This window comes from Pristiophorus japonicus, chromosome 1 (assembly GCF_044704955.1).
Source record: "Pristiophorus japonicus isolate sPriJap1 chromosome 1, sPriJap1.hap1, whole genome shotgun sequence".
NCBI lineage: Eukaryota > Metazoa > Chordata > Chondrichthyes > Pristiophoridae > Pristiophorus > Pristiophorus japonicus.
The window spans coordinates 190954823-190980252 of record NC_091977.1 but is presented as its reverse complement, the minus strand read 5'-3'; the positions used below and the strand labels follow the sequence as shown (position 1 = coordinate 190980252).

At 47.5% G+C, this 25430-nt stretch overlaps 1 protein-coding gene across 1 annotated transcript in view; it reads left to right on the top strand.

Annotated features, from left to right (window-relative positions):
- The window catches only part of rasgrf2b (Ras protein-specific guanine nucleotide-releasing factor 2b), a 404619-nt gene that overhangs the window by 52851 nt on the left and 326338 nt on the right, over nt 1–25430 (top strand). The window lies entirely within an intron of this gene.

The following is a 25430-nucleotide window of genomic DNA, read 5'->3' as shown; positions in this document are numbered from 1 at the left end:
TGATATTGCTGAGCTAGAAGGACAACAATTGTTCATTGTGATTGATAGCCATTAGAAGTGGGTCGAGGTATTTCCAATGTGGAAAATAACAACAAGTAAAATATTAGACATTTTGCGAAGATTATTTTCTTCATTTGGCCTCCCAGAAGAAATTGTTTTGGATAATGGACCACAATTTCGTTCAGAAAAATTTTCACAGTTCACGAGCAAAAATGGTGTGAAACATACCAAAGTTCCATCGTATTAGTGCGCTCTGCTTCAAATGGTGCAGCAGAGCGCACTGTACAAATTGTAAAACGTGCCCTCATCAAACAAATGTTGGATCCAAATCCAAAGAAACGACAGTTGTCATTGGAGCACAGATTGGCTAATTTTTTAATAATGTATCATAATACTTCTCACACAACTACTGGTAGAACAGCAGCAGAGTTGTTTCTCAAACAACAGCCACGAACCAGATTCTCGTTGTTAAGACCAAACTTGGCACAGTCCGTAGAAGAGGCACAATTACGACAGAAAGAGAATCATGATAGAGGTAGAGTAAAAGAGAGAAGTGTGAAATTAAATCAGAAGGTGAGAGTGAAGAACCATCACCATAAATGGGTAAAGTGATTACCAGGAAGAGTGGTGAAGATAAGTGGTCCTCGTACATATTTGGTCAAGATGTTTGATAATGGACAGGTTAGGTTTGTTCACATTGATCGTATTTTACCCACAGACATGTAAGTAATTGAGAGTGGGAGTGATTCAATTATTTCTGACTCATCAGATAGTTTTGATACATCAGCATATCCTACATCCAATGTACTGGAAACAAATCCAAGAGAAAGTCAGAATTTAAGTCTGAGTCTGAGTCAGGAAAACAAACAGTCTGAAGTTAGAGAGTTCAAATGGAAATCAAGAGCATCCCTTGGAAGAAAACTTCCCTCAGGATCAGCCTTGAATGAGTTTAATTTCGACAGCATGTTTGGAAGATTCTGTTCAAGAGCAAAGGTATCCTCTTCAAAACAGAAAACAAGTGGTTAAATTTGATTTGTAAATATGGCAAAATAAGTCCATATCCTTTGTTATTTATAACCATGCAAGTTATGTATGATGATTGTTTGTTACAATAACTTCTTCATTAAGGAGGGAGAAGTGTAATGTCTGGAGCTCCACACTGTGGATGCCTGTGTTACAGCAGCTAGTGCTGTTTAATAAAGAGCAGGTCACCTGACCAGCAGGTCAGAAGATTCCGGAACCTGCAGCCATCTTACAAGTTGTGTGTTGTGTGCTCTCCAAAGATATGACAGTGGGAAACCCGGCCTCCCGGGTTCTCCACCCGCCTCAGACCCATCCCCTGCCCCCAACCCGCCTGCCTCGAGAAAATTCCAACCATTGTGTCTCTTGGAAATGGAGAAAATTTTAAGTACGAAAAGAGAAAGATGATGCATTTTATAATGCATACTACATTCTTGGGACAACCTGAAGCTCTTTGTAACTAATAAATTAATTTTGAAGTGCTGTCACTGTTGTAGACAAATTCAAGGTACCACAAATGGCAATTTAATAAATGTCTAGACAAGTTGATTATGGTGGCATTGGTTGAGGGAGGAATGTCAGCCAGAAGAACAGGAGAATTCCTTATTCTGCTTTAAATAGTGCCATGGGATCTTGTACTTCCACCGAAGCAGGCAACAGGGCTTCCAACAATGCAGCCTTCCCTCAGTACTACACAAAGTGTCAGCCTAGATTATGTGCTCTTAAATCCATATAGTTGTTATGTATGTCAGCACTATGAACATCACGTGTCTGGCTAAGCCATTCACAACTCAACAGCTCTACAAACCTGTGAGCATACTCACAGGGGCACACACTACAGGGGAGTTTGTTTGAAAACACCAATTTTTCTTTGACCCAGTATTGTTTCAACTACTTATTAGTCACTTGTTCAGTCACTATCAGTGTTTGCCAGCCATGAAAGCCAAGTCCTGCTCTGGTCACCATGTCGCAAGGGTTATACTTAAGCCCTGGAGGTTGAACATAGGAGAGCCACGACATCAGAGCAACTAGGACCAGAGAAACTGGAACATTTTGGGGTAGAAATTCAGTCACGCTTTAGTTGGGGCGGTTTCCCGGGTGGAGCGGCAAATGGTTTGCGTCTGCTGCCGCAGAATTCACCAGCTGGGCACGGAGTTTGGAGTGGGGCGCTAAGGCAAGCTTTGCACGCCTCTTTTCGGGCGCTAGGCCGGCTGAGCAAGTGCAAATCCCGAACTAAACAACTGGCCTCGGAGCGCCATAACAGAAACCCACCACTGGAAAAAAAAAACACCAGAAACATTCCCAATACACAGCTCGTGCCACCACAACATAAATCGCAAAAAACATTTTTTTACAACGATCACACTGACCTGAGGTCGACGTTACTTACCTCACTGCGGCAGTGACCCTGCTTTCCCGCCAGGGTCGGGCGGCAAGCAAAAATCGAGCCGGTGTCACAACCAGGGGCGTTGCACACCGGCTCGCCTCTCCCGGCCGGTACTGCTCCGCGCCCCTCGCCGATACTGCCACCAAATGTCCTGGTGGGGCGCTGGGAGCTGGCCGCCCAGGCGCAAGTGCTTACCGGCACCATTGCTGCCCCTCCGCGGCGCTAAGACGGGCGACAGAAGATCGAATTTCCACCCCTTTAGCCTTCAAAGAAGGGTTCTGAGCGCGATGGGGTGGGCGGGGTCCTTGCAGAATTATTGGGCTACTCAAACGGTCGAGAGTGGGTCAACCAAGAGCACTATCTTTCCCAGGGGCAGCACGGGCCAGCCCACACTGCGATATGTGTGCACGCTGGGTCCGTGCAGCAGAGCAGGTCTCTAGTCGTCTTGGTTAACCCTCGCCACTGGACCAAGACCTAGCCCTGTCAAGCCCGTGTGGTGGCTGGTGTGCAACGACCACCCCACGTTAAAAAAATCCACGCACAGGCATCTTCCACCCTTCAACATGTAGTTCGGGACCTAGAATGTCAGGTCCCTCATTGAAACACCTGTGAACTCATCCCTTTTTGGTGTGGAAGCGGATCATCCTCAATACGAGGGACCGCCTAATACTAATGACTCCACGAGGTAAGGTATTGTACTTGAACTGTTGTGACCTTAGTCCATTTATTGTAGCTCCCTGAGTGAGGATGCAGTGAGGTGAGCTCCCTTTTATACTTGGTTACCTGCAGTGTGCAGGTGACCCTTAGGTCTCCACCAGTAGCACCCTCTGGTGGTACAGGTATGGTGTATACAGTGTGAAGATACATTCAGTGGTCTAATGTTACAGTACATACATTATGCATACACAACATCACTCCCCCCTAAGTCTTGTGCCACTGGCTTTTACAGTGTGTGCTGTGGCCCTCGACTTGAGTGCCCAAAGCCCTTGCACTTTGACTGTGCTTTGGCTTGGCTCTCTCCCTGTAGACCCCCAAGTCCTTATTGCCACAACATTGGGAAATGATCAGCAGTGGACGGTTGGAGGTTGTAATGAGGGTTGAGTGAGTTCTGGGTGTGATCCATGTGTCCATGCCTACATACATCCATTCCTCCCTCCACCCCCATACATAGATATGTGGGGCTCGACATTTGCATTGGTGTACATGTACCGAGAATGACTGATAGGATTAGTTTTATCACTGTTTTTGAGTTTAGCAGTGGTGAAACAAGTACATATTACAGGTAAGGTACATACGTGGTATTACAGTCTTGCCCCTGGGGTGTGGGTGCAGGTGGGAGAGGATGCTCGTTCCGGAGAGACCGGACTGTGCCCTCTGCCAGCTGGGAGAGCTAGGATTGCTCACCTGGCTGTGTCTCATGGCCTTTGCCGTTGCCTAGTGGTGGGCAGAGCCACCGGAATGTGTGGTCTCCCTCTCCTCCTTTGAGGGCTGCAGTGTCTCCCTGCTGCCCTTCAGTGGTGGTGGGAGTCTGGTCATCCCAGGTCCCGTTGGGAGGGCTGGAGGATGCTGGCCTCCTGCTCCCGGTGCTGGCCCTGGTGGCCAGAAGGGTAGGGCCGATCAGAGGCAGGGTGCCAGTGGTGCCTGTGCCGTCCATTGATCGCTGGCCCTACACTGGGTATACTCCCACTGTGTGTGTGGCCACATTCCCTGGGACATCACATTGGTCCCGGAGGCGCAGGCTACATGATCGGGTAGCCCGCTGGACCTGGGTGCTTCCCACGGGAGGTTGTGCTTAGCTTTGTCAACGTACATGTAGAACCCGGCATCACATATCATTTCCTCATTAGCATTCATGATACATTGGCTCCGACCGCAATCAGCCGATTCTACATTGTTAGTTGTCTTTACAAATTCGCATCTGTCAATTACATCACCTTCCTGTGTACTATTGGCATCGCTGTGCAAGGTTACATTCAGATACCTGCATTTGTTGATTACATCTTTTACATTAGTGTCACCGGCATCGCTGTACAAAGAGTGGAACTGTCCCTTTAATTGTGCTGGGTTGCCGGTCTCCATTAAACGGTCCTTGCAATCTTTACCCCAATCCGGTTTACTGCTCGGCATCATGTGTTGCTCCCTCAACGCTGCCCCTCGTGGTCTAGTCGTGGCCATCTTGATTTCAGGTGTTTCACCTCGTGGTGTGGGCGCCATTTTCTTTCTCTCCATGAGATAGGCTGCGTTGATCCTTTTCTCCCCAGGTTTTGCCACAGAAGCCAGGAATTTACTTTATGCGCTGATCTTCTTCCTTCGGAGTCCTGCCACTGGAGCCTGGAAGGTGAGGTCTGGTCGTTTGGGTTGGATCATCTCGCCGTTGGGTTGTGCGGTCTGTGTCGTCACCACGCAGTTGAGTTGGACGGTAGGATCTTCAGGTGCTGTGATTGATCCAAATTTGGGGCCGCATAGGATGTCGATCGCTGGGGCCTGGAGGCTTTCCCAGCTTCAACAGATTTGGATTTGTTTCATCCATCTTCTTCCCAGCAGCGTTGGACCATCACCAGCAATGATCCACAAATGTAGCTTGTGCATCGAGCTGCCGTAGGACACCTGGACATCCACGCTGCCAACAACTGGGATGGTGTCTTTTGTGCAAGTGAGCAGCTTCACCTGGATTGGGAACATTTTAGGTCGTTCGGCGGGATTGTCCCAGAATTTCTCGCAGGCCGCCTGGTTCATCAGCGATTGGCTCGCCCCTGTGTCGATCTCCATCGAGACTGGAACACCGTTGATTTCTACTTCAATTTTCAACAGGGAACCCTTAGTGGAGCAAGTATACACTCTGTACACCTCTTCCTGGGGCTGAGCTGCCTCATAGACTCTCTCTTCGTCTTCATCAACGCTGGAGCCCGGGTGATTAGCCAACTCTTCAGCGACTCGGTGAGTAAAATTTCTTCTGCACACTCGCTGGAGATGACCTTTCGTGTTACAGCCTTTGCAAGTATAGCCTCTATATCTGGTGGGTCCTGTGATTTCCTCCACAGCGCCAGCATGGGGCTGGCCGGTTGGCCCCATGTGGCGGACTCAGGGTTGCGGGACTCGGGGTAGCAGCCTTGTCTCTGAAAGGTGCCATTCGGTTCACTGTACTCGTCGGGTTAGAGTCCTGGGGTTGAGTCATCATCCTCTTGGAATTGCAGGCTGAAATTATGAATGCCTGGCTCATTTTAATTGCCTTCTGCAGGGTGACCGTAGTGTCCGCAGAGAGCAGCTTGTGGAGGAGGCCCTCGTGGCCAATTCCAATAACAAAGATGTCCCTCAGCCCTTTGGTGAAGTGGTCGCCAAAATCACATGGTGCAGCCATTCGTCTCAGGTCTGCAGCATATTCTGCGATTTCTTGGCCTTCGGGCCGCCGGTGGATGTAGAACCGGTGTCTGACTGTGAGGATGCTCTCTTTAGGTTTGAGCTGTTCCTATATTAGTGTTACGAGCTCCGTGTACGTTTCGACAAGGTCCCACACAAGAGATTAATGTGCAAAGTTAAAGCACATGGGATTGGGGGTAGTGTGCTGATGTGGATTGAGAACTGGTTGTCAGACAGGAAGCAAAGAGTAGGAGTAAACGGGTACTTTTCAGAATGGCAGGCAGTGACTAGTGGAGTGCCGCAAGGTTCTGTGCTGGGGCCCCAGCTGTTTACATTGTACATTAATGATTTAGACGAGGGGATTAAATGCAGTATCTCCAAATTTGCAGATGATACTAAGTTGGGTGGCAGTGTGAGCTGCGAGGAGGATGCTATTAGGCTGCAGAGTGACTTGGATAGGTTAGGTGAGTGGGCAAATGCATGGCAGATGAAGTATAATGTGGATAAATGTGAGGTTATCCACTTTGGTGGTAAAAACAGAGAGACAGACTATTATCTGAATGGTGACAGATTAGGAAAAGGGAAGGTGCAACGAGACCTGGGTGTCATGGTACATCAGTCATTGAAGGTTGGCATGCAGGTACAGCAGGCGGTTAAGAAAGCAAATGGCATGTTGGCCTTCATAGCGAGGGGATTTGAATACAGGGGCAGGGAGGTGTTGCTACAGTTGTACAGGGCCTTGGTGAGGCCACACCTGGAGTATTGTGTACAGTTTTGGTCTCCTAACTTGAGGAAGGACATTCTTGCTATTGAGGGAGTGCAGCGAAGGTTCACCAGACTGATTCCCGGGATGGCGGGACTGACCTATCAAGAAAGATTGGATCAACTGGGCTTGTATTCACTGGAGTTCAGAAGAATGAGAGGGGATCTCATAGAAACGTTTAAAATTCTGACGGGTTTAGACAGGTTAGATGCAGAAAGAATGTTCCCAATGTTGGGGAAGTCCAGAACCAGGGGTCACAGTCTGAGGATAAGGGGTAAGCCATTTAGGACCGAGATGAGGAGAAACTTCTTCACCCAGAGAGTGGTGAACCTGTGGAATTCTCTACCACAGAAAGTAGTTGAGGCCAATTCACTAAATATATTCAAAAGGGAGTTAGATGAAGTCCTTACTACTCGGGGGATCAAGGGTTATGGCGAGAAAGCAGGAAGGAGGTACTGAAGTTTCATGTTCAGCCATGAACTCATTGAATGGCGGTGAAGGCTAGAAGGGCTGAATGGCCTACTCCTGCACCTATTTTCTATGTTTCTATGTTTCTATGTCACCTTCTCTGGGCTAGCAGGTCCCTGACGAGGCCATGGACGGTGGGCCCACAACTGCTGACCAGGATAGCTCTGTGCTTATCAGCCAGCGAGGTCGGTGTGTCTCCAGCCAGGTCATTCGCGATGAAAAAGTGTTCGAGCCTTTTCACAAAGGCATCCCAATCTTCCCCATCAGCGAATTGCTGAACGTTGCTTAGGTTAGCCATGTTGCGCGTGGAAATTTGTAATCTCGTCGCCAGTTGTTATGTATGTCAGCACTCTAGTAATGAATCCAAGAGGTGAGGTATTGTACTTGAACTGTTGTGACCTATTATTGTAGCTCCCTGAGTGAGGACACAGTGAGGTGAGCTCCCTTTTATACTTGGTTACCTGCAGTGTGCAGGTGACCCTTAGGTCTCCACCAGTAGCACCCTCTGGTGGTACAGATACGTGTATACAGTGTGAAGATACATTCAGTGGTCTAATGTTACAGTACATACAATATGCATACACAACACATATGGCACTTGAACCCATAACCTACTGAGTCAGAAGGAGAGTGGGACCAACGAAGCCATTCTGACATCAAGGCAGCGATTTGGCATATTGAAAATTTGTGGTTCCATCGCGCAGTTTCATCCACTATTGATTAAAAGCGTTCTATTGATAGAAAGTCTGCATAAGCAACTGACAGGCATTTGTCTTCTTTTATGGTGGTTTAAATAATCTACACTTCAAGTTAGAGAACACCGTTGCCCACTTTGCATTCTGTGACATTGCTCAGCACTCTTATCTCAGATATGATGCATGCTGGGTTGAGCAGACAACACAAGAGACCTGGCTAGATGATGAGAGTTCAATGTCCATTCATACTTTCAATGGACATTCATACTTATGTTTTCCCAATATAATGAGTACTGAGTTGTCTGGGAAGGGAGGGAGTACTGTGACAGCAAGAATCTTTTTGCTTGCATCTTGGAAAGGTGACTTGAATGTCATGCCTTGCAACCTGCAAAACAGAAAATCAAGGAGAAATAGATGCAAGTCAGGGAAACAGTACTTTACTATACGCAGCACCACAGACATAAAAAAATATCCAAATAACCCGAATATTTTCATTTTCGTTTCTTTATTTTTAGCATTTATTTACTTTCTTCTAATGATTTTTAATGCATTGTTTTAGTATCCACATTTTGCAATATTCTTTTTTACTGTGCCATTACTGTCAAATTATAATGCAGTGCAGTAAAACATTCTTCAAACAAACCCCTTAGAAACAAAACATAGTTTAGAGAATGGGAGACATAGCTCCCGCCCTTTCTATAAATACAATGGGCTGGATTTTCGGTTTTGCCATTTTCAGGGCGAAAACGGAGGCGGGGCAGGAAAGTTACCGCCCAGTGACGTTTGCGCTGCGTGGAGACATTTTTGCCATCTTGGCCCTGCGCCAGGGATGCAGTGCAAAGGGAGGCATTGTACCACTTTCGCGGCGCAAAAATGGGAACCTCGCCAACTAAAGTACTGGGCCGGGAACACTCTGAGAGAAGCCTTGGAGGGGCAAAAAAAAATCACCAAAACATTCCAAAAATATTGCCCACACCACCACAACACAAATCGCTACAAAAAAAATAATAAACACTAGAACTTACCTTTTTTGCACTTTATCTACCTCACCGCCGCTGTCATGGCTGGACTGCTCTGTGTTCCCGGCGATCATCGCGGGGCATGCTTCGGGGCATACGGGTCAGGTGCGAGTCCAAACTACTGCCGATGTTGTAATGAGAGGAGATTCGCAACCAGACGCAAAAGACCTTGCCGCCCCATTTCTCTCCGCTCCGGGGTGAAACCCGGCGAAACCTGGAGCGTAAAGGACCCGAAAATACAGCCCAATATTACCTGTAGCTCAGTCACAATATCCTGTTTGTAACATTCATTCCCTACACAATTAGATAGTCCAACTCTGCCCCAGAAAACAGGCCTGAGATATTTTAAGTCCTGGGCCACTTTAGAATCGCATAGGTAGGTTTCCCACCCGATTCGTAGACACAATGGGAAATCTGACCACTTTGTCAGCACAATATCTGGGGAGTCAGCCAGAGGCCTAGTTAACATGGAAATGTTCCTCTTAAAGTGAGGTTGCATTCCATTCGGTAAGATTGTGCTATTCGAGTGATGGAGCAAGACTTATTCGGCACCAGTTGCAGACAGGCCTCCCTGGAGGTCCTGCTGGAGTAGCTCAGGGTGAGGAGAGAAGCTTTTGTTCCAGCCACCAAGTGCACCAGGCATGGAGAGAGATTGCTGAGTGTCAGGTCCAGGAGCACCACTCCTAGGACCTGGATGAAGTGTAGGAAGCACTTTGATGATATCAGAAGTGTAACAAGGATGAGTAAAGAGCTCTTCATTTCTCCATCTCTCTCAATAGCCCATGGCAACAGTCCTTTCCCTTCTCCTCCAACACCCCCAACAGTTCCCCCCCTCCATCGCAATATTTGAGTTTAGAAAAGTTTCTCTGAGAATCCACGGCCCTGGGTACTCAGCAGGTGTATGCTCAAACAGCCAGAAACTAGAGCAGACAGGGTCCTAACCCAGTACTGAAGCACTGAGGGGCTATTGGGGCAAAACCTTCATCCAGCTCAAACAAGTCTATCGACCAGACAGAACAGCCGACCCAGCGGGAGCACCTTAGATTCCAGGCTGGTATTGTTGACTGGATCCATGCAGATTTGCCCCCATGCCTTTTAAAACTTTTTTTTTTACAGCAGCCCTTGTGTAAGTGGGCAACTACACCTTGTTCCTGAGGCAGGCTTCAACATATTTCTCCCTGCCCCTACCAGCCGCCACAATTCTGCTGGACTTTCCAGGCTCGCTGCAATGATGGGCAAATGCTCTTCATGGCGCAAGAGTCCACCGATAGTAGACAAGTGAAGGACCCTCCCTCTGATCTCGCAAACTTTGGCGAGACCAATGGCAGAGGTCCAGGCGTGCATTGAGATGCATCGTCCTGTGGATTTTTTGGGGTCCATATCCCCAGGTGGGAGTTCATTTCCTACCAGTGATATCTAATAGATAAAGTGCAACATCCCCACCGGCACCTGGGAATCCCTGGCCCAAGACCAACCAAAGTGGAGGAAGAGCATCCGGGAGGGCGCTGAGCACCTCGAGTCTCGTCGCCGAGAGCATGCAGCAACCAAGCGCAGACAGAGGAAGGAGCGTGCGGCAAACCAGACTCCCCACCCACCCTTTCCTTCAACCACTGTCTGACCTATCTGTTACAGAGACTGTAATTCCCGCATTGGACTGTACAGCCACCTGAGAACTCACTTTTAGAGTGGAAGCAAGTCTTCCTCGATTTCAAGGGACTGCCTATGGTGATGACTATCTAACCTAATGAAAATTACAGCTCAAATGAGCAAAGTGGAATCCATATTTACAGCCAATGAAATGTCATATGGGAACTGAAGCATATTTGGCAGACATACAGTACGGGCAAATCATCAGAATTTTATTACTTTTCATTGCATATCAGTAAATCTTATCACCATGTGCAAATAAAAATGTTTCTATCTCTGTAAAGCTCAGGAAGATTGATTTTTAATAAAGTCAAAGAAGTAAAAATTAACTGTTTAGTGTAAAATAGAATAAAACATTGAATAAAATTTATACAGACTTGCAGATCACAGTAAACATTTTTGAATCTGTGTACTTCTCTTCTCATCACATCCAGACTGTTTTTGGAATGATTTCCCACCCTTTCCCATAAATAAAAATAGAAAATGCTGGAAATACTCAGCCGGTCAGGCAGCATCTGTGGAGAGAGAAACAAAGTTAACGGGGATAATTTTAATCTCCAAAAACGGCTGCGTTTGGGTCAGGTGAGAAGTGCAAATTTTAAAAATTACAAACCCGCCTCAAACCCGCCTACTTTTAATTTTAACGGAGGCGGGGCAGGGGCGGGCACCAATCAGCTTTGAGGAGGCGGGGCAGTCAGTAAAACCCTTTAAGGAAGCTGTGTGCCACCATTTTAACAAGCTTTTTATTTTTAACTCCGGTCGGCCAGGTTTCCTGGCCCCGTGTAACCCGGAAGGTAAAAGGAGGTGAGGAGGGCTGGATCCATAAGGTCATTAACAGCATTGCTTGTGGGCCAGGAGTGTTTCCTCCCGGCCCAACAAACTTACCCTGTAAACTCTCCGGCGATCTGTCTGCTCCCCCTTCAATCTCTACCCTGGTCGCCATCTCCAACCTCTCATGATCACTCTAGACCCCTATCTTCATGCCCTGGAATCTCCCCCGACCCCCAGCTCCATGCCTCGCAATCTCCCCCGACCACCATCTCCACCCCTGTGATCTCCCCCCGACCCCCATCTCCAACCCCCCGACCACCATCTCCAACCTCCCATGATCTCTCCACCGACCACCATCTCCACCCCTGTGATCTCCCTCCACCACCATCTCCACCCCTGTGATCTCCCTCCACCACCATCTCCAACCTCCCGACCACCATCTCCACCCCTGTGATCTCCCTCCACCACCATCTCCACCCCCCCGACCCCCATCTCCACCCCCCCGACCCCCATCTCCACCCCCCCGACCCCCATCTCCACCCCCCCGACCCCCATCTCCACCCCCCCGACCCCCATCTCCACCCCCCCGACCCCCATCTCCACCCCCCCGACCCCCATCTCCACCCCCCCCGACCCCCATCTCCACCCCCCCCGACCCCCATCTCCAACCCCCCCGACCCAGATCTCCAACCCCCCCGACCCCCATCTCCAACCCCCGGACCCCCATCTCCAACCCCCGGACCCCCATCTCCAACCCCCGGACCCCCATCTCCAACCCCCCGACCCCCATCTCCAACCCCCCCGACCCCCATCTCCAACCCCCCCGACCCCTCCCTCCACCCTCATCTCCAACCCACCCGACCCCCATCTTCACCCCTTCAACCAAACCACCATCTTCACCCACGTGATCTCTCCCCCGACCCCCAACTCCACCTCCCCGCGATCTCTCCAACGTCCCCCACTAGAACCCTGACAGCGATCTCTCTCTACCTGCTCCTACGCTGCTCCTCCGTTACAGGCTCTCCCACCAGCCTGGCAGCCAGCCTGTTAGTCTGGGAAACCTGGAGAAAAAATTTTAAAGGCTTCCTGCAGATAAAAACTTCAGGATGTTCGAGAAACCCCTACTTCCAGGTTTCTCATCCATAACCGCTCCTCCCTCGCTCTGAATGTGCAGCCCCTTAAATGCCGGGGGCAATGTTTCAGGTCGATGACCTTTCAAGGACTTCAATATTTTGGCTCTTTGTAATGCTAGTTATGATTCAAGATGCAACTTCCCAGTTTTAAACAGGTGTACATCCATCAGGATTTTCTGCAGCATTGTACTTTGATTTAATTCAATAGTGTCTTGAATCAGTCTTCAAGTTAACCTGTTTGTGTGTTTGTGAAACTACATTAAAATTCATTGAAATTCCACAACAAGGGGTTTGAGGTTTAAGCTGTCTTCCCTTGTTGCAGCTCCCTATTTCTTGCTGTATTTTCTGACTCAGCTTGGCTCAGATGAACGAACTCCATACATTATCAGTTATATATTTCATCTGAAATGCCCCACTTGAAAGATACAGCTCGAGCATTAAGTCTAATAATCAAAGCAGCATGAGAAAACTAAACTAATTCGCTTGAAATTTCCAGCGAGTGAGTATGCTATACTGTTGAAACTCTCCGCACTCTGCAGCTTCTCACATCCATTGTCTCAGCTGATCCTGGCAACAATTGTGACCCATGATTCTCAGTCTACCTTACTCCGAGTGATTTGCGATTGTCAAAAAGCAGGAAACTTGGACCTGCAGCATCACTGACCCTCAATATAACTTCTAAAGGAGGTCACTCAGGACTTGATAGGCCCAATGCAGCAGTGCCAAACAGTACAAGCGAATTCGGCGGGGGTGGTTGGGGGGGGGGGGGGGGGCGGGGGGCTACTGGGCTTGATTTTGGGATGGAAAACTGGTATAAACAGCATTTTTCTGCCAAAAAAGGTTACTTGCCCCAATTTTACACTTATATTATACTGAAAATGATGTGTAAATTCTATATCATTATATTTAGCTGTGCCATTGGACAGTTAGATTCATTCTGAGTTTCTATTCTTTCTCTATTGAAGAAGAGCTGTGAATGCACTCTGAAAAACTTTTAGTTCTTTATTATACTTTCATTTGTAAAGGAATACAGTAGTGGTTTTAGCTTGCCCAAGTTATAATCTGTATTTTGATATACCGTCTATTCAAAATTTAGTCTATGCCAATTCCATTGTGTAATTTAGGGAACATAGAAACATAGAAAATAGGTGCAGGAGTAGGCCATTCGGCCCTTCTAGCCTGTTCCACCACTCATGGCTGATCTGCGACCTAACTCCTTATACCCACCTTTGCCCCATATCCCTTAATACCTTTGGGTAACAAAAGCTATCAATCTCCGATTTAAATATACAATTGATCTAGCATCGGTTGCTGTTTGCAGAAGAGAATTCCAAACTTCTATCACCCTTTGTGTGTTTCCTAATGTCACTCTTGAAAGGTCTGCCTCTAATTTTAGACTATTCCCCCCTAGTCCTAGTATCCCCGAACAGCGAGAATAGTTTCTCTCTATCTACCCTATCTGCTCCCCTTAATATCCTGAAAACTTCGATCAGATGATCCATTAACCTTTTAGATTCTGGGGAATACAACCCTAATTTGTGTAATCTCTCCTTGTAACTTAACCCTTGAAGTCCAGGTATCATTCATTGCACTTTACAATAATTATTAGCCTTGGATTATGTAGTATCTGCGAGAGCAGGCAAAACAATACTGGATTATGGGGGAGACAATTCGTTCACTGGAGCTGCTGTGAAATTGCTGAAAGGAAAAACTGTGGTTTAAAAAGACAAATCACAATAGACCTTGTTTTAACTTTCTCCAATGACAGTCATGCTGAAATTGTGTCATATACACTCACATTTTATTTGTCAATTATTGACAGGCTTCTTGTCCCTTTGAGCACAAATAAGAGTCTCTAATGTGTTTGGATTCTTTGAAGATCGATGGGAGTAAATTACTTTGCATTCTTTTAATATATTTCCAGGTCTCTCTACATAATATGTTACACATTATATTTCTACAGTGGTACATCTCTCCTGAACAGCAATTAAAGTCAAGCATGTGATCTTAGAGTACAAATATCTACAAAGCAACCAGCAAGCTTGCTTACCAATATCCTTGTATTTGGCAGGAGTGCCATGCCTGAGGTCATAATCTGCCACTTTACTGGCTCAGGATTGTAATGTAAATGCTAGTCCTTTCCTCACACTAATGTTCTCACAGCGCATTCAAAAGGCCCAGTTACACACAATGTAGAAGGAATTGTAACAAATGAAAGAATCAACAAATGATGGATTGACAAAAAAAACAGAAAATGGTGGAAAAAGACAGCATGTCTGTAAAGAGAAACTGCAGGTTAATGTATCAGCATGAAACCCTTCATCAAAACTCTATACAGGCTCATTTTTACTAAATAACTTATTTGCTGAGATTCTGAACAAAGTCTGAATAGTATAAACATTTTCAAAGAGTAAATGATTATAAAATCACAGCTATTCAGTAGAACATTACAAATACAATGAAATAATGAAACCCAGCAAAGGCGTTAGAAACATTTAACTATTGTGCGACTACATGTCTTCAGTACAATGATTTATATTTTGTAATCTCTTTATATAGCACGCAAGATCAAAAGTAGCTAGAAAAGATAGAATTAAAAATCATTCCTGATGAAGGTTATACTCATAATGTTAGCCAACCATTATCCTTTAAAGATGCTGACTGACCTGCTGTGAATTTTCAGCACTTTCTGGATAATTTAAAATCCCTTTTTTTCAGATTTCTGATTTCAATTTGCTTTGTTTGCATTTACTGTGACAGTATTGATTCATTTCAGCATGTTCCCTGTTTTTGCCCCATGAATCCTGACATTGCCATTGAGACCAACTTATGACAATGTACAGAGTCCTCGAATGTCCAATGAGTGGCTCCCACATGATCACAGTAAATACCGCCTACAACAGATGTAGTGGTTGGAAGGATGTAAAATAGTGCAAGTAATGGGCTAGGCTCGATAGAGGAGGGAGGGCTTAGAAAATACAGATGCATAATCAGTCAAAAATGAATGTCAAATCGTAGCAGGAGATATTGGGAGGGATGGCCTAAAGCTTGGTCAAAGAGATGGGTTTTAACGAGGGCCTTAAAAGAGGAAGTGTTATGTATGTAATAACTCGATAGACTGAATACTGTAAACTAACACAGGTACAAACCTGGCTCTGCTTTATTACGGCCCAAAGTGATTACATTACATGATGGCTTGCCTTTTATACCTGGGCCACACACACGTACATACAGCCCAATGACCTCTGACAGTGGCGCCACCTGATGGCTAGTAAACCCAAGCATACATACATGACACTATCCCCCTTTAAGATATTAGTAACAAATTGAGATGCTCCGGGGCTTTCCGCTCCCGAGTTGATTGTCTCAGTTCAACTCCAGCCTTGGGTGAGCGTTCTGAGTCTGTTATGACTGGGGGCTGGGTAGATGATCTGATGGGAGTGGCAATGACCATGTCAGGGATTGAAAGTCCAGATTCATTGATGACGGCGGAGTCCTCTGATGACTGAGGGTAGGTTGGTTGGTCACTGATTGTGTCTTCCTCAGACTGTTCCAGTTCATCCATGTGCCGCAGCTTTATCTGATCAACATGTTTCCTGCATGTTTGCCCATTTTTGAGCTTGACGATAAACACTCAGTTACCCTCCTTGGCCATAACAGTACCGGCGATCCACTTGGGACCTTGACCATAATTTAGTACATACACAGGATCATTAACAGAAATGTTGCTTGACACAGCAGCGCGATCATGATACCACTGTTGACTTTGACATCTGTATTCAACATGATCATTCAAGTCAGGGTGGACAAGAGAGAGCTTGGTCTTGAGATCTCTCCATCAATAGTTCAGCAGGGGGGACCCCGGTAAGCGTGTGTGGGGTCTTGTCCTGTAACTAAGCAATATGCATGACAAGCGAGTCTGCAGTGAACCTGCACGTTTCATACTGTGCTTGATGGTTTGGACAGCATGCTCTGCTTGACCATTAGATGTGGGTTTGAATGGTGCTTGTCATGTATGTAACCTTCATGTAACTGTAACCTTCATGTAGCAACACTGCATACTGTACACACCTAAGAAATGCACACCTTGACCACAGGGGGTGAACTTGTGGGAGACACTCCTCACCTGGTCATCCAGGTATATAAAGGGAGGTCCCACGCAGGGTCATCACTTCTTGGTCCTGTGAATAAAGGTTCGGGTCTCAGAGTGACCTTGTCTGCAGAATGTGCCTCGTGTGAATTTATAGTAGTGTGTAAGGACACTACATTTGGCGACGAGAAACGGGAATCAACGACTTATAAGAATGGCCACCAGTAGCACAGAGGAACAGTACTGTGTTGGTGAGGACTGGGACGATTTCGTTGAGAGGCTCCAGCAGAGCATTGTCACGAAGGACTGGTTGGGAGATGCAGCAGCTGACAAGCGAAGGGCGCATTTACTGACAGCTGTGGACCTAAGACGTACGCGCTGGTGAAAGGTCTGCTCGGACCTGAGAAGCCGGCGGACAAAACCTTTGAAGAGCTCAGCAAACTGATCGGTGAGCACCTCAAACCGGCGAGCAGTATACACATGGCCCGACAACGATTCGATACACACCGACATCGGGAAGGACAGAGCATACTGGACTTCGTTGCGGACCTTCGGCACTTGGCCAGCCTCTGTAAGTTCACAGACGCCTGCAGGGGGGAGACGTTAAGGGATTTCTTCATTGAGGGCATTGGTCATGCCGGAATTTTCAGAAAGCTAATTGAAACCAAGGACTTGACCTTGGAAGCGGCGGCGTTGATGGCTCAGACCTTCATGGTGCGGGAGGAGGAAACCAAGATAATATACGTGCGCAACTCTGCTTCCAACGTGGTGATGGATCAGAGAGTTAACATTGTAAACGCGACTCAGAACCCCGCAGGCAGGCAAGGGCAATTCGACACAACTCAGGCAGCAACAGACTCTAGAGTGGAAACTCAACAGAGACAATGGCAGGTTGAACGGACATTTACACCATCACAGTGGACAATGCGACCCGGGATGGGGCCATTATCACCCACTAACAGAGCGCTCAAGAGTAATCAAAGAGACAGTCAGAGAGGAATGCCTGGTAACAGCTCTTTTGTTCACAACAATCTCAGCTCATGCTGGAGGTGCGCTGGCAGACATGCTGCAAAAACCTGTAGGTTTGAACAATTTATCTGTCGAAATTGTAACTTCAGTGGACATTTAGCCAGATTGTGCAGGAAGCCTGCAGCGAGGCTAATTTATCAGGCAGATGAACCACAAGAGGGGTCTGCAAGGCAGGGTGATGCTTGGGACAAAACAATGGATGCTGAAGTTCAGCGGGTTCATGTGGCGAACATCCACAGCTCATAAACCAAAACGCCACCTATGATGAAAGTCCTATTAAATGGCATCCTGGTACGCATGGAGCTGGACACAGGGGCCAGCCAGTCACTTATGAGTGTCCAACAATTCGAGAAACTATGGCCACTCAGAGCTAGCGGACCCAAACTAGAACGCATTGACACGCAATTATGGACGTACACCAAAGAGATCATCCCAGTGCTCGGCCGTGCAATGTTGGTGGTCACACATAATGGATCAGAGAACCAGCTGTCACTCTGGATTGTCCCGGGAAATGGTCCCGCGCTTCTGGGGAGGAGCTGGCAAGCCGAGATGAACTGGAAATGGGTGGATGTGCACGCCATTTCATCTGTGGAGCGAAGTTCATGCTCACAGGTCCTACAGAAATTTGAGTCACTATTTCAACCTGGTGTCAGGACTTTCAAAGGTACCAAAGTTGTGATACGCATCACCCCGGATGCCAGACCAGTGCACCATAAAGCCAGAGCTGTGCCGTATGTGATGCGGGAGAAAATTGAGAGTGAGTTGGACAGGTTGCTAAGAGAGGGCATAATTTCGCCCATTGAATTCAGTGACTGGGCAAGCCCCCATCATCCCTGTCCTAAAAACGGATGGCTCGGTCAGGATCTATGGCGACTACAAGGCCACTATCAACTGAGTGTCACTACAAGACCAATACCCGCTTCCGAGAGCGGAGGATCTTTTTGCCACGCTGGCAGGCGGCAAGCTGTTCACCAAGTTGGACCTCACTTCAGCCTACATGACCCAAGAACTGGCCGAAGAATCCAAGCTACTGACCAACAGCACCACGCACAAGGGACTGTTTATCTCCAACAGGTGTCCGTTTGGCATTCGGTCAGCTGCCGCTATCTTTCAAAAGAACATGGAAAGCCTGCTCAAATCCATCCCTGGAACAATCGTATTTCAGGACGACATCTTTATCACGGGTCGAGACATCGGGGAACACCTCCACAACCTGGAGGAGGTGCTACACCGACTGGACCGGGTAGGCCTACGACTCAAGAAGTCCAAATGTGTGTTTTTGGCCCCAGAGGTCGAGTTTTTGGGCAGGAGGGTTGCTGCAGACGGGATTCGGCCTACCAAATCCAAAACGGAGGCGATCCGTCACGCGCCCAGGCCCGGCAACACATCAGAGTTGCGTTTATTTCTGGAACTCTTGAACTATTTCAGGAACTTTCTGCCGAACTTAAGCACATTGTTGGAGCTGCTACACGTGCTCCTGCGTAAGGGTTGCGATTGGTTTTGGGGGGACTGTCAGGAACGGGCGTTCAATCGGGCGCGGAACCGGCTTTGTTCTAATAAGCAGTTGACCCTGTACAACCCCTGTAAGAAATTGGTTTTGACATGTGATGCATCATCCTATGGGGTTGAGTGTGTGTTGCAGCAGAATAATGATGAGGGCCAACTCCAACCTGTGGCTTATGCCTCCAAGTTGTTCTTCCAAGCTGAACGGGGATATGGGATGGTTGAAAAGGAAGCACTCGCATGTGTCTACAGGGTGAAAAAGATGTACCAGTATCTTTTTGGCAGAAGGTTCGAGTTAGAAACGGACCACAAGCCATTAACATCCCTGTTGTCAGACAGCAAAGCTGTCAATGCCAATGCGTCAGCTCGCATACAGCGGTGGGCTCTCACGCTGGCTGCGTATGACTACACCAGGCACCGAAAATTGCACTGACCTGCTCAGCAGCCTCCCACTAGCCACCACTGAGGGGGCAGCGGAGCAAAGCCCTGAGATGGTCATGGCTGTTGATGCCTTCGACAGTGCAGGCTCCCCCATCACAGCCCGACAGATCAAAATCTGGACCAACAGAGATCCCCTCCTATCCTTGATTAAGAAATGTGTCGTGACTGGGGATTGGCCGCCTGCACACGGAACATGCCCTGAGGAGGTCAGACAGTTTCACAGATCAATGGATGAGCTCTCCATCCAAGCTGACTGCCTACTATGGGGCAGCCGGGTAGTCATGCCCCAGAAGGGAAGGGAAGCATTCATCAGGGAACTCCACAGCGAGCACCCAGGCATCGTGCTAATGAAGGCCATTGCCCGGTCACATGTATGGCGGCCGGGAATTGACTCAGACCTGGAACACTGTGTTTGCAGGTGCACGACGTGTGCCCAGCTGGGCAATGGCCCCAGGGAGCCCCCACTTAGCCCGTGGCCCTGGCCCACCAGGCCATGGTCACGTATTCACGTAGACTACGTGGGCCCATTCATGGGAAAAATGTTCCTCATTGTTGTTGATGCGTACTCGAAATGGATAGAGTGCATCATATTGAATTTGTGCATGACATCCACCACTGTGGAGAGTCTGCCTGCGGTCTTTGTGACCCACGGCTTGCCGGACATCCTGGTTAGCGACAACGGCCCGTGTTTTACTAGCTATGAATTCCGGGTGTTCATGTTGGGTAATGGCATCAAGTATGTCAGGACAGCAACGTTCAAGCCGGCTTCCAATGGCCAGGCGGAACGTGCGGTCCAAATCATAAAACAGGGCATGCTCCGGATTCAAGGACCCTCCCTTCAATGCCGCCTATCGCGCCTCCTGCTGGCCTATATGTCCCGACCGCATTCGCTCACAGGAATCCCACCCGCGGAACTACTCATGAAATGTACATTTAAAAACTTGGCTGTCCCTCATTCATCCAGTCCTGTCAGACATTGTTTAGGGCAAGCGCCAGTCCCAAAATGAGTACCATGACCGTAACTCAAAGGAGAGATGTATAGAAATCGATGACCCTGTATTTGTTCTTAATCACGCTTTGGGGCCCAAGTGGCTTGAGGGTACTATAATTGGCAAAGAGGGGAATAGGGTCATAGTGGTCAGACTTAACAATGGACAGATATGCCGCAAGCATCTGGACCGAGTTTAAAAAAAAAGGTTCAGCATGGACACTGAGGAACCTGAGGAAAATCATGGGATGCTGCCCACACCACCACCAGTGAACGAGCAACAAGAACTTTCAGCAGCATGCACAGTCCCTGCGGCCAGCCCGGATGAGCCGGAATCACCACAGGTGACAGAGACGCATGCCAAGGCTCAACAACCAGAGCCCCAACGGCGGCGCTCCACGAGAGAGCATCGACCGCCCAAAAGACATAATCTTTGACCCGATAAGACGTTGGGGGGGGGGGGGGGGGGGAGAGTTAATTTCATGTATGTAACCTTCATGTAACTGTAACCTTTATGTAACAACACTGCATACTGTATACACCTAAGAAATGCACACCTTGACCACAGTGGGTGAACTTGTGGGAGACACTCCTCACCTGGTCATCCAGGTATATAAAGGGAGGTCCCACGCAGAGTCATCACTTCTTGGTCCTGTGAATAAAGGTACAGGTCACAGAGTGACCTTGTCTCCAGTATGTGCCTCGTGTGAATTTATAGTAGTGTGTAAGGACATTACAGTGCTGACCTCACATGTTTGATACCATTGAGTTTCATGAACCCTTGAAACTCCAGGCTAGTGAAGCAAGGTCCATTGTTGCTTACAACAATGTTGGGCAGACCATGAGTGGCAAACATGACACGAAGGCTCTCAATGGTATCTGTGGATGTACTGGATGACATGATTATACACTCTATCCACTTGGAATATGCATCCACCACAACTAAAAACATCTTTCCAAGGAAGGGACTTGCAAAGTCGATGTGGATCCTGGACCATGGTTTAGATGGCCACGGCCACAGACTCAGCGGCGATTCCGTTGGTGCTTTACTTAGCTGCATGCAAGTGTTGCACTGATGCACACATGATTCCAGATCAGAGTCAATTCCAGGCCACCATACATGAGACCTGGCAATGGCTTTCATTATGACAATACTGGGATGAGCACTATATAGATCATGTACAAATTTCTCTCTGCCTTTCTAAGGCTTAACAACACGATTATCCCAAAGTAAACAATCGGACTGAATGGATAGTTCATCTTTGCAACGGTTGTAAGGTTTGGTCTCATCACCCATTTTCTTGGGTATGGCAGACCAATCACCACTAAGGACACAATGTTTCACAACTGATAATTTCGGGACCTGGCTGGTCCAGTCTTAACTTGTTGAGCCGTGACAGGAGTTCCTTCACATTCAAAAACATCCATAACTAACAGTAGGTCTGCAGGTTGTGGCGTCTCCACCTCCGGTGTGGGCAACGGCAGATGGCTCAGTGCATCGGCACAACTCTCGGTGCCAGGTCTATGGTGAATGACATAATCATAGGCAGATAATGTCAGCGCCCACCTCTGGATGCGGGACGATGCATTGGTATTGATACCTTTGTTTTCCAAAAACAATGAAATGAGTGGCTTGTGATCTGTTTCCAGTTCAAACAAAAGACCAAACAGGTACTGATGCATCTTTTTAACCCCATACACACAGGCTAATGCTTCTTTTTCTACCACGCTGTAGGCTCTTTTCACCTTTGACAAACTTTTAGAAGCATGCGCAACAGGTTATAGTTTACCCGACTCATTAGCTTGTTGGAGCACGTAACCCAACTCCATAGGACGAAGCATCACAGGCCAATACTAGACACTTACACGGATCATAATGTACCAGCAGCTTGTTAAAGCAAAGCAGATTAGTAGCTTTCTCAAAAACTCTATCTTGAGATGCACCCCAAACCCAGTTGTCGCCTTTTCTTAGCAGCACGTGCAGTGGCTCTAATGAAGTGTTCAATCTAGGTAGGAAATTATCCAAGTAGTTGAGTAGACCAAGGAACGAATGCAGCTCCATCACATTCTGAGGCTTGGCTGCATTTTTGATGGCCTTGGTTTTCGAATCCATGGGCCTGATGCTGTCAGCAGCAATTTTCCTTCACAGGAATTCGACTACCGGTGCCATGAAGACGCACTGCGAATGTTTCAGTCTGAGTCCCACTTTGTCCAGACGATGCAGAACATCTTCCAGGTTGTTCAGATGTTTGGTGGTGTCACAACCTGTGACTAGGATGTCATCTTGGAGCACGACCTTTCTAGGGATGGACTTTAGTGGACTCTCCATATTCCTCTGAAATATGGCTTCAGCCGAGCAAAGTCTGAAAGGACACCTCTCGTAGATAAACAGTCCTTTATGAGTATTGATGCACGTGAGTTTCTTCGACGTCTCAACCAACTCCTGTGTCATGTAGGCTGATGTCAGATCCAGTTTAGTGAACAACTTTCTCCCGGCTAGCATTGCGAACAGGTCATCAGCCTTCGGTAATGGGTACTGATCCTGTTTCGAATCTCAGTTGATCGTAACCTCGTAGTCTCCACAAATCCTGACAGTGCCATCACTCTTCAACACAGGAACATTGGGGCTGGCCCATTCGTTAAATTCGACCAGTGATATGACCCCTTCACGCTGGAGTCTGTCCAGTTCGATTTAGACCTTCTCCCTCATCATGTACGGAACAGCCCGAGCTTTATGATGGACGGGTCTTGCATCTGAGTCCACGTGGATCTGCATCTTGGCTCCCGTGAAGTTTCCGATGCCTGGTTCAAACAGTGAGGGGAACTTGCTCAGCACTTGAGCACATGGAGTATCATCCTCCGATGACAATATTTTGATATCGTTCCAATCCAATTTGATTTTTTCTAGCCAATTCCTGCCGAACAGCATTGGACCATTGCCTGGAACAATCCATAACGGTAAATCATGAACCGCACCATGACTACTGCACTGCCAATCACCGTTATGAGTTCTCAACTTGGCAACTTGCCATTGACTGGACTCAGCTTAAGCCTCACAGCCTTAGTATCCCACAGCTTGTCAAATGTCCTCTGGCTCATTATTGATTGACTTGCACCCGTGTCCAATTCCATCGGTATCGGCACACGGTTAAGTTTCACATTAATCACTATCGATTGGCTCTTTGTTAGGAATGAATGCAGTCCATACACTTCCTCCTCTGGTATCTCGGATTGCATATCTGGATCCGCGCTATACTGGTCATCATCCTCCACGTGGTGTGTTGCAGCACGCTTGCTCGATTGCGGACGCATGCACCGGAGATACCCCAGTCTCGAACAACCTTTACAAATGTACTGCTTAAACCGACACTGATGAGGTCACTGATTGCTCCACAACGCCAACACGGCCGTTGGCGGACTTTGGGCAGCCACAGGTTTCGCATACGCAGTCGAATAGGCCCTGCCATACGTAGCTCTGCCAAATTACGATACAATCTTGTTTACAGTACTTGCCGAGTTCCGATTTTTCGATGATATCTGCTGTAAGTATTTGTCCATCGTCATGCATGCCTGGGCAATCGTGATGGCCTTGCTCAAATCCAGCATCTCCGCCGCCAGTAGCTTACGCAGGATCACCTCGTGGTTGATGCCAATTTCAAAGAAGTCCCGCAGCATGTCTCCCATGCATTTTCGAACTTACACGGTCCAGCTAGACGTCTTGGGTCGGCAACGAATTTCGACACATCCTGGCCCTCAAAACGAATGTGCATGTAGAATTGATATCGTGCGATGATATCTTCTTCTGGTTTGAGATGGTCACGTACCAGAGCACACAATTCCTCACAGTCCTTGTCCATTGGACTTGCAGGCGAGAGAAGATTCTTTGAGTCCATAGATTTTCGGACCGGAAACCGTGAGGAAGACTGCACTGCACCGAACTGCGTCAGTGGGTTCCTCCATTTTGTTGGCCATGAAGTACTGGTTCGGGCGAGCTACAAAATCTGCCTAGTCCTCTCCCTCCACGAATCTCTCCAGAATTCCAATTGTGCTCATTTTTGCATGCGAAGGTTCATAAGTTACCTCCTCGCCAAATATTATGTATGTAATAACTCGATAGATTGAATACTGTAACCTAACACAGGTACAAACTTGGCTCTGCTTTATTAGGGCTCAAAGTGATTACATTACATGATGGCTTACCTTTTATACCTCGGCCTCACACACGTGCGTACAGACCTCCGACAGTGGCGCCAACTGGTGGCTAGTAACCCCAAGCATACATACATGACAGGAAGTGGAAAGGCAGAGGGGTTGTTGTAAGAAATTCCAGAGTGTGGGGCTTAGGCGGTTGAAGATACAACCGTTAATGGTAAAGTGAAAGAAAGAAAGAAAGACTTGCATTTATCTAGCGCCTTTCATGACCACCAGACGTCTCAAAGCGCTTTACAGCCGATGAAGTACTTTTGGAGTATAGTCACTGTTGTAATGTGGGAAACACAGCAGCCAACTTGCGCACAAGCTCCCACAAACAGCAATATGATAATGACCAGATAATCTGTTTTTTTTTGTTATGTTGATTTGAGGAATAAATATTAGCCAGGATACCAGGGATAACTCCCCTGCTTTTCTTTGAAATAGTGCCATGGGATCTTTTACATTCACTTGAGAGAGCAGACGGGGCCTCGGTTTAACATCTCATCCAAAAGATGGCATCTCTGACAGTGCAGCACTTCACTGGAGTGTCAGCCTAGATTTATATGCTCAAGTTCCTGGAGTGGGATTTGAATCCATAATCTTTGAACTCAGAGTCAAATGTGTTATCCACTGAACCACAGCTGAAGGGAAGGAGGAATGCACAAGAGGCCAGAGTTGGAGGAATGGAGAGTTCGGAGCGGGGTGTGTAAGGCTGCATGAGGTTACAGAGATAGAGAAGCTCAAGGGATTTAAAAGCAAGGATGAGAATTTTAAATTAGAGGATCAGGAGTTAATGTAGGTCAGCATGAACAGGAGCAATGGATGAACAGGACTTGGTGTGGGGTAGGATAAAACCAGCAGAGTTTTTGATGAGCTGAAGTTTACAGAGTACGGAGGATGGGAGATAATTGGAATAGTGAAATCT